The sequence below is a fragment of the Canis lupus genome, chromosome 14 (assembly GCF_048164855.1).
Source record: "Canis lupus baileyi chromosome 14, mCanLup2.hap1, whole genome shotgun sequence".
NCBI lineage: Eukaryota > Metazoa > Chordata > Mammalia > Carnivora > Canidae > Canis > Canis lupus.
This window is the reverse complement of record NC_132851.1, coordinates 60,926,612-60,939,195: the sequence shown is the minus strand read 5'-3', so window position 1 is coordinate 60,939,195 and position 12,584 is coordinate 60,926,612. Positions and strand designations below refer to the sequence as shown.

Genomic DNA, 12,584 nt, shown 5'->3' with positions numbered 1-12,584 from the left:
GAGGTAAGATATAATCAATTATGTTTCCTTCTAATTGTTTCTGGTGCTGGTTTGCATATTTATATTTAACTCAAGACTATCAGGAATATATTTTGATGAGAGAAAAAATTAAGAGGTTTTTTTCTCTACGGGAGGCGTACTTGATGAAATGATTCAGCGTTTTATCTGGAAGAATTTATAGATGATCATTGTTGAGAAATATTTGAGAAGAGAGAACTAGTATCACCAGAAATTCAAAAATAATAATTATACAATAACTAAATCAGCACGCACTGTTTTAAGAAAAAGAAAACAACTCTGTTCAGTGTAAAGGAACAATTAAAATGATGTGAAAATCTATTTTTCTCAAAGAGCATATTGGTGTATTGAGATTTGATGATTTGTCAGACCTATAGAATGTCAGAATAGTAACTGAAAAAATACAACACCCCAAATAAAAATCCAAACAAGCCTAGTGCTTGTTTCTGCAGCATATATACAAAAATTGGAGCCAAGCAGAGATTAGCATGAACCCTGCCAAGGATGACACACAAATTTGTGAAGCATTCCCTACTTTTCAGTTATGCAAGATGAATTTTATACCTTAATAAAGATGAAAAAAAAAAAAACCCAAGTCCAAGCCTCAATTTTCTCATAACAAGGTTTGCCCTTAGTGAATTGTGACAGTGAAATAATCCTTTTGACACAGTGCAATTACCATGGCTATAAACATAGGTGTCATGGCAGATGTTGGCTGCAGAAGCTACTGAGCTGATGAGCGAACACTTATGGGCTTTGTTCATGTGGGTGAGGTGCTTTCTGCATGCTCCACACCCCTGCCTCCTTGCAAGCACATCTGCTGCAGAGCACTGTCTTCCCTCTTAACCCATCTTTCTACTTTTGAACTGCAGTCGGGTTGAGTCATCATGGGCTGTATCCTCTTCCTTGTTTTGCTGGGATTTGGATAAACAGGAACCTCTCCCTGGAATTATGAGGATGTTCAAAAGGGCCTCCAGGTGGAAAACATTTGGCCTTAATGTCATGTAGAAAAGAAAGGAAAGCTTGGAAAGATTCTGAGAATTAAGGAGTTTTAAAAGTAGGAGGAAAAGTTTTCTTTAAATTTTTTATTATTCAACCAAAAATCTCTAAACATATATGTGGTTTTCAGGATGAGGAACTCAATATCAGAAGTGGACAACTAAAGGTTGGCTATGAACCCAGAGGTTGAGGGGACTTACCATTCCTTTATTCCTCAATGACATTTACAGAAGTAGGGGAAATGTATTTCCTTCTAGGAAAAACAAGTATGGCAAGATACCAACTTTTTACAGGAATCTGTCAATTCTATTTTTCTGCTCCTAATAGCCCCAGATTCTTTTTTTTTTTTAAAGATTTTATTTATTCATTGATGAGAGACACAAAGACAGGGAGAGACATAGGCAGAGGGAGGAGAAGCAGGCTCCATGCAGGGAGCCTGATGGGGGACTCCAGGAACTCTGGGATCCGGTCCTGAGCCAAAGGCATATGCTCAACCGCTGAGCCACCCAGGCGTCCCAATAGCCCCAGATTCTTAAATGACATCTGACTTCTGAACTCTGGAAGGCGTAGTAGTCTGGATGAAGCACTTTCATTGTCTCCACCAAAGATGCAGTATTGCTTCCGTGGAGAATCATGCCTTACTTGTAGCACTCAAGTGGTGCAGGTTAAAGCCCCTAACCCCCCCCCCCCCATGAGGGGTGTTAATATAGAGAAAGCCTGCCACTCAGATTTGCAAAATTTATGGAAACTCTGACAAGTGCTTGTTTATAAGGAATGGCTAGTCTTTATTTTTCATTTTATTATTTTCTATTAGGGTACCTTGTAGCATATAAAGTCTTATGCATATAATTTTTCAATAGTAAAACAATAGATACAAACAATAAATATTGAACTGAGGCATTTAATCAAAGCAAAACTTTTCATTAATTTTGAGATCAGGAAGCAAAAAGAAAGAAACATGTTACTGATTATATCTTCCTTACATTTATTATTGGCTATAATTGAGTAGAATGATCCCCTCAAAATGTCTCAACTTTCTTCTCTAACTCTGTGTTTTTTTTCTAGTTTCCACTCAATGCCTATCCTCCTTAAAGTCTTTTTTTTTTTTTAAGATTTTTATTTATTTATTCATAGAGACACAGAGAGAGAGGCGGAGACACAGGCAGAGGGAGAAGCAGGCTCCACGCAGGGAGCCCGATGTGGGACTCGATCCCAGGTCCCTGGGATCAGGCCCTGGGCCGAAGGCAGTGCTAAACCGCTGAGCCACCCGGGCTGCCCCTTAAAGTCTTTTGTACCTCCCACTATCTTTCTTCCCATAAAGCCAACAGTCCTTTCTAGAAACTGGGGTCTTGCCCTCAGCGTTTGAATTCCCACTAGATGAGAATTCACTGAAATAGTCAGTGCTGCTTGGATCTCTGTATATGGCCTTCTGGAGAACTGCCTTCCTGCCATGTCCTATCCATATTCTATTACATTTTTCTTACCTGGGATTTGATAGTTCTTGGTCACTATTCTTTCCATGTAGTGTGTTCTACTTTGCTTCTCTGAACAGCCCCTGTGTAATGCTAGATTTGCCCTTACATGATGTTAGGAAGAGCTGGGACTGAATCTATATTTTGGACTGTGCCTATGGTTAAAAAAATCCTTGTTCTCATTCATTTGTTCATTCATCAAACATCATTTATATTCCTGCTATGTGTAGGTACGTGAGATATAATGACAGAAATACCCATGGATGGACACAGGAACTCTCGCCTACTGCTCATGGGAGTGTAAATTGGTAAACAACATTGGGAGGCAATTAGGCAATATTTTGCAATAGTTGCACACGGACACTCCCTATTATCCAGATCTTTCCTGTCTCCGTTTTTACTTATAAAAACTATTTTTTCTCAAAAAACAAATCAAGAACAACAAAAAACAAAGCAGAAAAAAATTCTCGTTTCTCTGCATTTGCTTCACATACTTCTCTTTCCTTTATGACATATTAGATAGATTATATAAAATTTATAATTAATGTACGTACATATAGGTACTTAAATTCACTGAAGTGAATTAAAAAGTTATTCCTTAGATAACGATGCTCAGTTGGAGGTCCAACTCTTGTCTTTACAAGGCTTCTTCCAAAAAGAATATACCTATCCCATTCCCACAGTATATCTGATCTCAGGTATTTCAACTTCTACGAAAGGTTTCAGGTTTGAACTGTTGTACAGCAGATCTCTCCAAAAGCAAATGCAACAGCACAAATTACATACTGTCAGTACTCTAAAATACAGAATTATATAAAAGTCTATTATCCATCTAGTGAAAATATTCACATTTGTGACCACATTTGGGGAAAGTATAAGGTTTAAGCTATGCTCCCTATAAGAAGGTGTGACCCACATCTAAATCACTGCCTTTCTATAGCCATTAAAGAAACATGTCACTCCCCCCTACCCCTGTCTACTGTTTTCAAAGGAAAACTGCTTACTTTCTGTTCTATTTAAAGCCAAAGCAAGCCTTCACATGCAAGTTAGAGAGTGAAAAATAAATAAGAAAGTGAAAAGGTGACCCTGAGATGACCCCTCCAGAACTTGTGCAATACATGTCTCCAGCTTCATTAGCTTGTCACTACAAACAGAGGTGATGTTTAATTTTCATGTCTAGATAATGATGCATAAAGACTATCTGATTATCAGATATTTGCACCTGTTTGGAGAGTTTCCAGAGTATTGCCTTGCATATGGCTAGGAGCTCTGCTATGTGAAGTTCCTCCCTACAGCCTTCCAATCCTGCTGGCTGACAGGATATTTGCTACCTTTGCGGCTACTCATGTTTATCACCCTGTCACTCTGCCTCTAACTACCACTGGCATTGCCTGCGCAGCTCCTGAGGGGTGACACTGTTTTGGAAATTCTCCATAAGATGCTTGAGACCCCACTGGGTCATGGAGAAGTGCGCAGGCTGCGTGCTATAAGAAAAGTGGCCACAAGATTTGGCCTAAATGTCACCAAATAACAGGCAATGTGAGAGTTGTGGTGAACTGGCCAACACCTGCTCTATTGAAAGGGAGAAGCTGCTGGGAGCAAAGTTTACCCTTGGGAACAAAGACCTCGGTTGCCAGACCTGATTTTGCAAGAAGTCTGAAGCTAATATTTTTTAGCAAAACTTTACTCCAGAGCAGTGTGGCACCTGATTCTTTTATTTTTTAAATGACACTGCCATGGCCAAACCAAACATTTCTGTGGGCTTCAATGGGACTGTGAGCCACTAGTTTATATCTCTGACTAATAGCTGCTATCACAAGTAGCTACTCTTAGAACCTACAGCCCAACTATACTTCCAAGTCCCTGCAAAGCAACCATCAGACTTCGACGTAGCATGAGTCAACACACACACACACACACACACACACGCACACGGCGTGTGAGGAACAATTCCATTCTGATCAGAGGAAAACCCACATCCTTGCCGCTAATGGAATCTGGTTCAACCAATTACTTAAACCAGTCACATGATTTGTCCAATTCCATCTCAAATAACACTTTATGGGAAAAGGTTACATCGTAGTTCAAATGCCACTGCACCAAATTCAATAGTTTGCTTTTAGTCATGCCTTCAGGATGAGGCAAGGAGAAGTTCCAACTGCAAATATAATGCAATTTCATCTCCTATCCTCCTTTTTTTTTTTTTTTAAGATTTTATTTGTTTATTCATGAGACACACACACAGAGAGGGGGGGGGGCAGAGACACAGGCAGAGGGAGAAGCAGGCTCCATGCAGGGAGCCCGACGTGGGACTGGATCTCGGGTCTACAGGACCACGCCCTGGGCTGAAGGCGGCGCTAAACCGCTGAGCCACCCAGGCTGCCCATCTCCTACCCTCCTGGGAGTAAATTCTTGAATAAATATTATAAACACAGCTTCCAGGAATTAAATAGTAATTTTCAGGTAAGGAGCAGACTGAAAACAGATTTAAGAGCAACTGTCTTCAGCTCTGTGGAGGCAGCCTTGCTAATAAATCAAATTTATATAACCAAGCAGAACACTTCAGCCCAGTGTCAGGGCTCTCTCCTTGGGGCCTACTTCCCTATATTCAGGACTCTCCTCAAGAATAATGGAAAGTTGCTTGTGTACAAGTGTAAAAGGCCTACTTAATTTCCACATCATGCAGGAAAACTGTATGTCATTTTCTTCTTGGAAGCTTCTGCTTCAAAATTTAAAGTTCATTTTCCACGAACCCCAATAGAAGACAAAGTAAATTTAAAGGAAGAACAATTAAGCCACAGAAGCAGAAACCAGTAGAGTTCCAAGGTCTACTATTAGTAGCAAGAAACAACATCAAACCGAGCACAGGGTAAGAGGCCACCCCTAGTTTTTGGATAACCCAGTGGGTAGATGTCCACTGTGGAGAAGATGCATCAGCTACACTGGAATTGCCTAACTAATGTTTATTCTAACACATGTTCACTAGAGAATATTCTGATAGTTTGATTTTCCCAGGAGATTTGACTACCAGAAAAGAATGTGCTGGTCAGGCCAGACTGAAAATTATGGTCCACTTAGCTAGGTTGACAGTATTTCTCATTGTGAGTTAACATACAAATACTCTGGTTTATATGCTTTAGTTACACAAATATATAACTACACGGTATAAACACATTGGGAGTGGTTCATGTGTTTTACATACTCAAATATTTGATAATTTTATTTTATTTTTATTTTAAATACACATTTATTTAGCGTCATGATCAGACTATTGTATTTAGCAATCAACAACATGAGTGCAAAAAAAAAAAAAATCTACATTAAAGCCCTTTGTTGGAATGCTTTACACTTTCCACAGAACAGAAACTAAAATTGTTATATAATTTATCACAAATACAGTCCTTGAGTTTTTTGCCCACACACATGAGTATTGTCTAAAACATGTCTTCTTTGTAGCAGCTAGGCCCTGCCACCACTGTGCTTGGCTGAGTTCACAAATCTGTTGTAACCTGTAGCTTCCCTGTCACTTCTCTGGCTCTCCTCGCCTGCTAAGCCTTGTTTCCTGGCAGTAATTAAAGACTTCCGCAACTGCCATAGCTGCTGCTGCTGGAACTGCCATAACCACCTTGATTTCGTGGTTTGGCCAAGTATTGGCCTCCACCACTATAGGAGCCAGAGCTTCTGCCTCCAAAATTTCTTCCTTTCACGGGTCCAAAATTTGAGGATTGATTGTTGTAATTGCCAAAATCATGATAGTTTCTGCCACCTCCAAAGTTGCTTCCAGCATTACCAAATCCATTATAGCATCCCCACAGCCACTGTATCCACCACCCCTTGACTGCCACTGAAGCCACTCGACCACTGAAGCTCCCTCCACGACCAAAGTTGTCATTCCCACCAAAACTACCTCCACGACCACTACCAAAGTTTCCAGAATCACTTCTTCAACCACTTTGTCTGGATGAAACACTAGCCATCTCTTGCTTCGATAGTGCTTTCCTTTTTTCATAGTTGTGGCCATTCACAGCATGGGATATTTGAATGACAATCTTGTCTACTGAGTCATGGTCATCAAATGATACAAAAGCAAAACCTCTCTTTTTGCCACTGCCTTGGTCTGTCATGATCTCAATCACTTCAGTTTTCCCATACTGTTCAAAATACTCTCTTAGGTGATGTTCTCACCTAACGATGTTCTTCTCTAATGCCACCAACAAAAATCTTTTTCACAGTTAAGTGGCCACCAAGTCTTTGAGAATCTGTTGAGACAGCCCTCTTTGGTTCCACAACTCTTCCATCCACCTTGTGCGGCCTTGGATTCATGGCTGCATCCACCTCCTCCACAGTGAAGGTGAAGAACCCAAAGCCTCTGGAGGGCTTGGTGTTGGGGTCTCTCATTACCACACAGTACATAAGCATTCCCTATTGCTCCTCAGACTTCCATTGATTGTTTCAAAGCTCAAACCTCTGATGAAGAGTTTTCGCAGCTGCTCAGGCTCTTTGGGAGACTCTGACTTAGACATGATGGCTGTGGGAGGGGAGATTTTAATGATGCTTACCGGCGGTGTCCACGGGCAGAAAGAAGTAATCTAATGAACGTTGATGACTTGATTTTTAAATAGACATTTACAGAAAGCAACTTGGGTAAATTAAAATATCACCCGGTGCATTTAACTCATTTTTGACCTTTTAAATTCATGGACTGGAAAAATGAATTTTTGTTTTTATTTCTCAAATTCTTCTTCAAAGCTAAATCAATTTATTTTTCTTTATACATGGAATTTTCCCTGCTCTTAAGAGGGAGGAAGTGAAGAAAACTCCCATCTATTGATAGCCTACTATTGTTTAGGCTTCTTAAATATATTAGATCATTTGTTTTGCACAATAACCCTGAGGTAAAAAGGTATTCTCCTTATTTATAAAAATAGGTTCAGACGTGTTTAGTGAGACTGGCCTTGGGTCACACAACTAGTAAATTGTAGGACTAAGATTTAAATTTAAAGAGGCTAGATGACTATTTTATTTCTTCGGATTTATCATTGACACATTGTGGCCTCAAGCTCTGACATAACATATAATCTCCTATGTCACTAAAAATTTTAATTTGCCCTAACCAAAGCTTAAGTGGTATTTGTATGAGCCAGATTGGGGTAGGCCATGATTCAAGTCTGGTGGACATATGGGATTGTAGAAAGATGGGTTTTAGAGATATGGGACTCAGGGCAGAGACAGGAGGCTCCACATAAATTTAAAACCTATGTTCTTTGTGAAGTAGAGGGGAGGCATAAAGAAATGGGTAGAAAATAAGCATGTTACAAAGAAACAGACTGAGTGTAGCTTCCAAAGAATAGATTTCATTGTGGAGAAATTAACAATTGCTTCCATCCATAGTAGGCTGTTGGCAGGGAGCCTGAAGGCAGGATCAGCTGCATATCCTACCTGAAATATGTTTAAAACTTATTTGATACTTAGCATTAAGCTAAACTCATGCAGAACTAGGAAAGGAAATCATCACATTCCCAGTTATTTTCTCTGAAAATGATTTTGTTTGATAATTGGACTAGATACAGAATTTCAGGTTCAAAGGTTTTCCACTTAATATTCTGTTTGTTTCACTGCAAGCAATATGCTGATGAAAAGTCTGTTTTTCTTGTCCTGTAAGGAATCTATCTTTTCTTTCAAATCAAATGCCATCAAGATTTTCCTCTTTGACTTGATATTCTAAGATTTCACCATCTCTTTTCTGTTTTTAATTTTGCATGGCCCTTGCTGGCCCTTTGTGAGGTTTCATGTCTTTGTGTGGTTCTGGAAAATTCTAGTCATTTATCTACTGAAATATTTCTTCTATACTTTCTCTCTACACCTAGTGAAGGATGTCATGCCTGGTAGGGTAACTTAATGACTGGTCTGGATTTGAGGGCTCCCCATTCCTCTTCATGCCACTAGCCCTCAAGGCCATTGTCCTTTTTCTCTGCAATAACTGCTCATATTCATCTTTCCTGCCTGGAGGTAGATAGTGCCATTTGTCTTGCAAGAGGAGGAAGAAAGAGATATACATGGATTGACCTGCTGGCTCCTCCCTTTGTGGTACTCCAACTAATCATCCTGCCAATTGCTTCTGGGTTTAGCTCTTTCTCCTGGATTTCATCATCTTTAGGCTTAGAACATTAGTGTTGCTACTCTTACCTCCTAGGTCAGACTTTCCCAAGGGAATCCTGATCTGTAACCTCTCTCATACCTGTTTGTATTTTTCAAAGGTCAATTAATCTTTTTGTAGTTCTATAAGGTCTTGTTTGTTTTTCTGTTGGTGATGGTTTTAATTTAATTTAATTTAATTATTTTTTAACTATAGTTGGCAAACAATATTACATTAATTTCCTGTATATGACTTAGTGACTTGACAAGTTTATACATTATGCTATGTGCACCATAGTTGTGGCTACCTTCCTGTTACAACACTATTACAATATCATTGATTGTATACCTTTTGCTGTGTCTTTTATCCCCATGACTTATATTTGTTTGGTTTTTACTCTGGTTGTTTTTATTTTTAAAATACATCTCCTTCATTTCTATAAATTTAGTGTAGGAGGAGAGATTACCTCAAATGTTTGCCATTTTGAAACTGGAAGTTTGCCCTCCACCCTTTTCTCATTAATATGTGTGTTTTGTACTCAGTAATATGGTCAAATAATTATTCACGGAATAATCTGAAACAACAACCTTTAAAATTTGGTTATTTCATTTGTATTTCATTTTTATTACTTATAACTTATCTCAGTTCTTATTCCCCATCTCTATCCTTTTCCCCCCAAAATATACACATGCACTTCATACACTTAGCATTAGCATATACATATATCACAAGTAGATTTAACTATGTTTGAAAATATAATCCTTCATTAAGTAATGATGGAGAAGTAAAGAAGGCAAACCAAGAAGGTGTGGTTGATATATTAAAACAGTTGATTTTAACATTATTAGTCGTGACTGTGGAACATTCATTTAGATTTTAAGTCATTTATTTATAGCTTCATAATACCATTTCTTTTATTTTTTCAAATGTCTAAATATTAGGGTTGGGGAAGGAATAGTTTTCTTCTGCAAAATAATAGCCCTGAGAGACCAAGTTTTTTCTTATTTTCAAAAATAGTATTTTGAAAGTTTTTAATAGGATGGACTCATTATTAAAACGCTTTCTTTTGGGGGTACCTGGGTGGCTCTGTCAGTTAAGCATCTGCCTTTGACTCAGGTCCTGATCCCAGTGTCCTGGGATCCAGCCCCACATTGGGTTCCCTGCTCAGCAGGGATTCTGTTACTCCCTTTTCCTCTGCTGCTCCCCATGCTTGTGCTCTCTTTCTCACTCTGTCAAATAAATAAATAAAATCTTAAAAAAAAAAGCTGCTTCTTTTTAATTATAAGTATTTGTCATGAAGAGTTTAGTTGTGTTCAACTGTTGATTTGCCTCTGCATTTGTGAAATTTATTTCATAGCTCCTGTCAGTTCTTAAATATCAAAAGCAAATCAGAAATAAACTCTGTATGCTTGTATTTTGAGTTTTTTTAACGGAATCTGTGTTTGACTGGAAGAGGGTTATTTTTTAAAAAGTAAATGGTATAAATGCCTATCCTTATAGCTATTATTCTACACCTGTGTAAGTATCTTGCTATCGCACAGTTCTGATCCTTTAACTTCTCAAAGTAATGACAAATGAAAACTTTAACCATTTGATTGACTATCTTAAATCCTTAAATTTATCATGCCTTAAAAAAAAGTCTACTACTGGTAGGAAAAAATGAACTTTTAAAAAATTTGATATCGAGAACTAACAAACAATATGGGATATAGAGAATACACATAGGAAGTTCCAAGAAAAAAATTCTTAGCAATTTGTATTCTTTGTGTTTTGGATATTTTGATAAATAGCCTAAGGAAAGGTCCTCAATTCTTAGATTGGTTTATAGAAAGGACCACTTACTGTTATTATTGCTCCATGAACATTTATAGAAAGTCCTGTTTGGTGGGACTTATACCTTTTTCATATATACAAATTCAAGTTTAATCATGCTTCTCTTTTACTTAGATCTCTTACCCTGATCTCCCATAGTTTTCAGGAATATCTCAGGAATGCTCTGCCCCGCTGCATCATTGGTCCTTTCTCCATTCCTTTAACTAATTTCATACTTGTTCTTTGTCCTCATATCTGATAGAGAGATTCTAAAATTTTGACACTTTGGTCAGACCTACTTTCATCCTCAGCATATCCCAAAACGAACATATGCCTCACAAATCTACTGCTCTACTTCCCAATAGGCTTAGACCATCTGGAAGCCAGAGGATGTAAGGATCCATGAATGATGTCTAAACAGGCCAGCCTTCCAGTACAGAAAGTAGGGTAGAGAAAGGTAGAGAGAGGACAATGGATTCAGAGGAGCAAATAAAGGTGCACCACAGGCAAGAGAAACTATAATGAAATATCTCATTTAGAGAGAAAAAAATGGAAGAAAATGATCTCTTGTTAACAATATGTACTATAAAAACCATAAGAAATATAATTCCATTGCCCAGACACCATGATATGGTAGGATTAATTTTCTAGTCTACTTATAGACAGAGATTAGATATTTTTAAAATTACATTTGACTCTCCAAATCATTCCATATTATTCTCCACTGAATTGCAATACTCTTGTTTGGAAAATTGACTTTAGCTCAACCAGTGAGCCTAACTGGTCTAAAGACAATCACAGGCAGGGAAGAGGATAAGGTCACAATTCTTATCTCCTGGCTCCCTTCTTACAAGTTTGCCTCCTGTGACCTTCACAGAAAGTCATTGATCTGCTCAAGCCAAATCACTCTGTGTGACTCTCTCTTTCCTTTGGTAACTTCTGGCCTAGGGGTGATAGCTCAACTACTACAAAACCCTGGGTTCCTGTGTTCTACCTTGTAATTCCCACATCTAATCCTTCCTTAGTAAATAGTCCCTTTGTAAACAGTTCCTCCTTGAAGTTAACCTGTTTAGTTGTGCTATCTATATCTTTTTGGGACCCTGATTGAAGAATACTGAAACTCATTTTCTGACCCAAGACTGGTATTTTGAAACTCATATTAGAGTCTGATTCAACTGTACTGAAGGAGATTATACAGAAAGTTTGGACTTTAAGAACACTTACCACAGGACATTGTAAAGGTCTAACAGACAAGACTTAGTATAATTTCCCATTTGGGAAGGAGATGGGTGTTTGTTTTTGGTGACACATCGTTATGCATGGTGAGGATATTTTTGGAGCTAGAGATGTGTCTTTGGATATGTGCGAGGCAACTGAAGAGTAGATTATAGTGAATATCCACTGTGGTTCTATTTTATGCCAATAATTTTAATTTCCTATTCATAAAGTAATCTGAGTTAGGACCATTGCCAATTTGCCAACACTATTTTATTAGAACAAAGGAGTATAAATAGGGCATAGATTAACCTATGTAGAAAATAAAAAGTAACATGAGTATTTGAGATTTTGGCAAACCACCTCAAATTAAAGGCCAATAACCAGGTAAATTGGATCAAGTGCAGTCAAGTTTAATAGAGCACTGATATTTGCGATATTTATGGTTTAACAATGTTCTTTTAATCATTATGTGGTTTTTGATATGATTATTTATTGAAGTGACTATCCATATATGAACTATTGCCCCCTTTCACACTTTCCCTACCTGTATTAGGGGTCCTTGATACAGATAGGAATGCTACAGCTAAAATAAATTATTGTCTATTCTCTTTAGATAATCCTAATCCTAATATGGTAACACAATATCCTTTTTGAAAAGATTGCATTCAGTCAAAGAATAATTGGTTAACATGACATAGCAAGTTAAAAAAAAAAAAAAAAAAACCCTAAATGGGGCCCTCTCAAAACCTACCTTTCCCTACAACACCCAGAATTCCTCTGGGGGCACTATTTTTCTTTCAGATTGAGTTTTTTTGAACATTTTACAAATGTATTGTGCATTTTATTCAAGTCTCAGTACTTTTGCTTATGCTACTGCTTCTTCCTGGAATGAATTTTCTTTGTTATCCTGGTGAAATCTTAATTATTTG

The 12,584-nt window shown here is 37.9% G+C and overlaps 1 non-coding gene across 1 annotated transcript; it reads left to right on the top strand.

Annotated features, from left to right (window-relative positions):
• The first annotated feature begins 454 nt into the window (after positions 1-454).
• On the top strand, positions 455-557 carry LOC140604411 (U6 spliceosomal RNA). The gene has a single exon (XR_012007311.1). It is a non-coding gene; the product is annotated as a U6 spliceosomal RNA (small nuclear RNA).
• Positions 558-12,584: the final 12,027 nt, after the last annotated feature.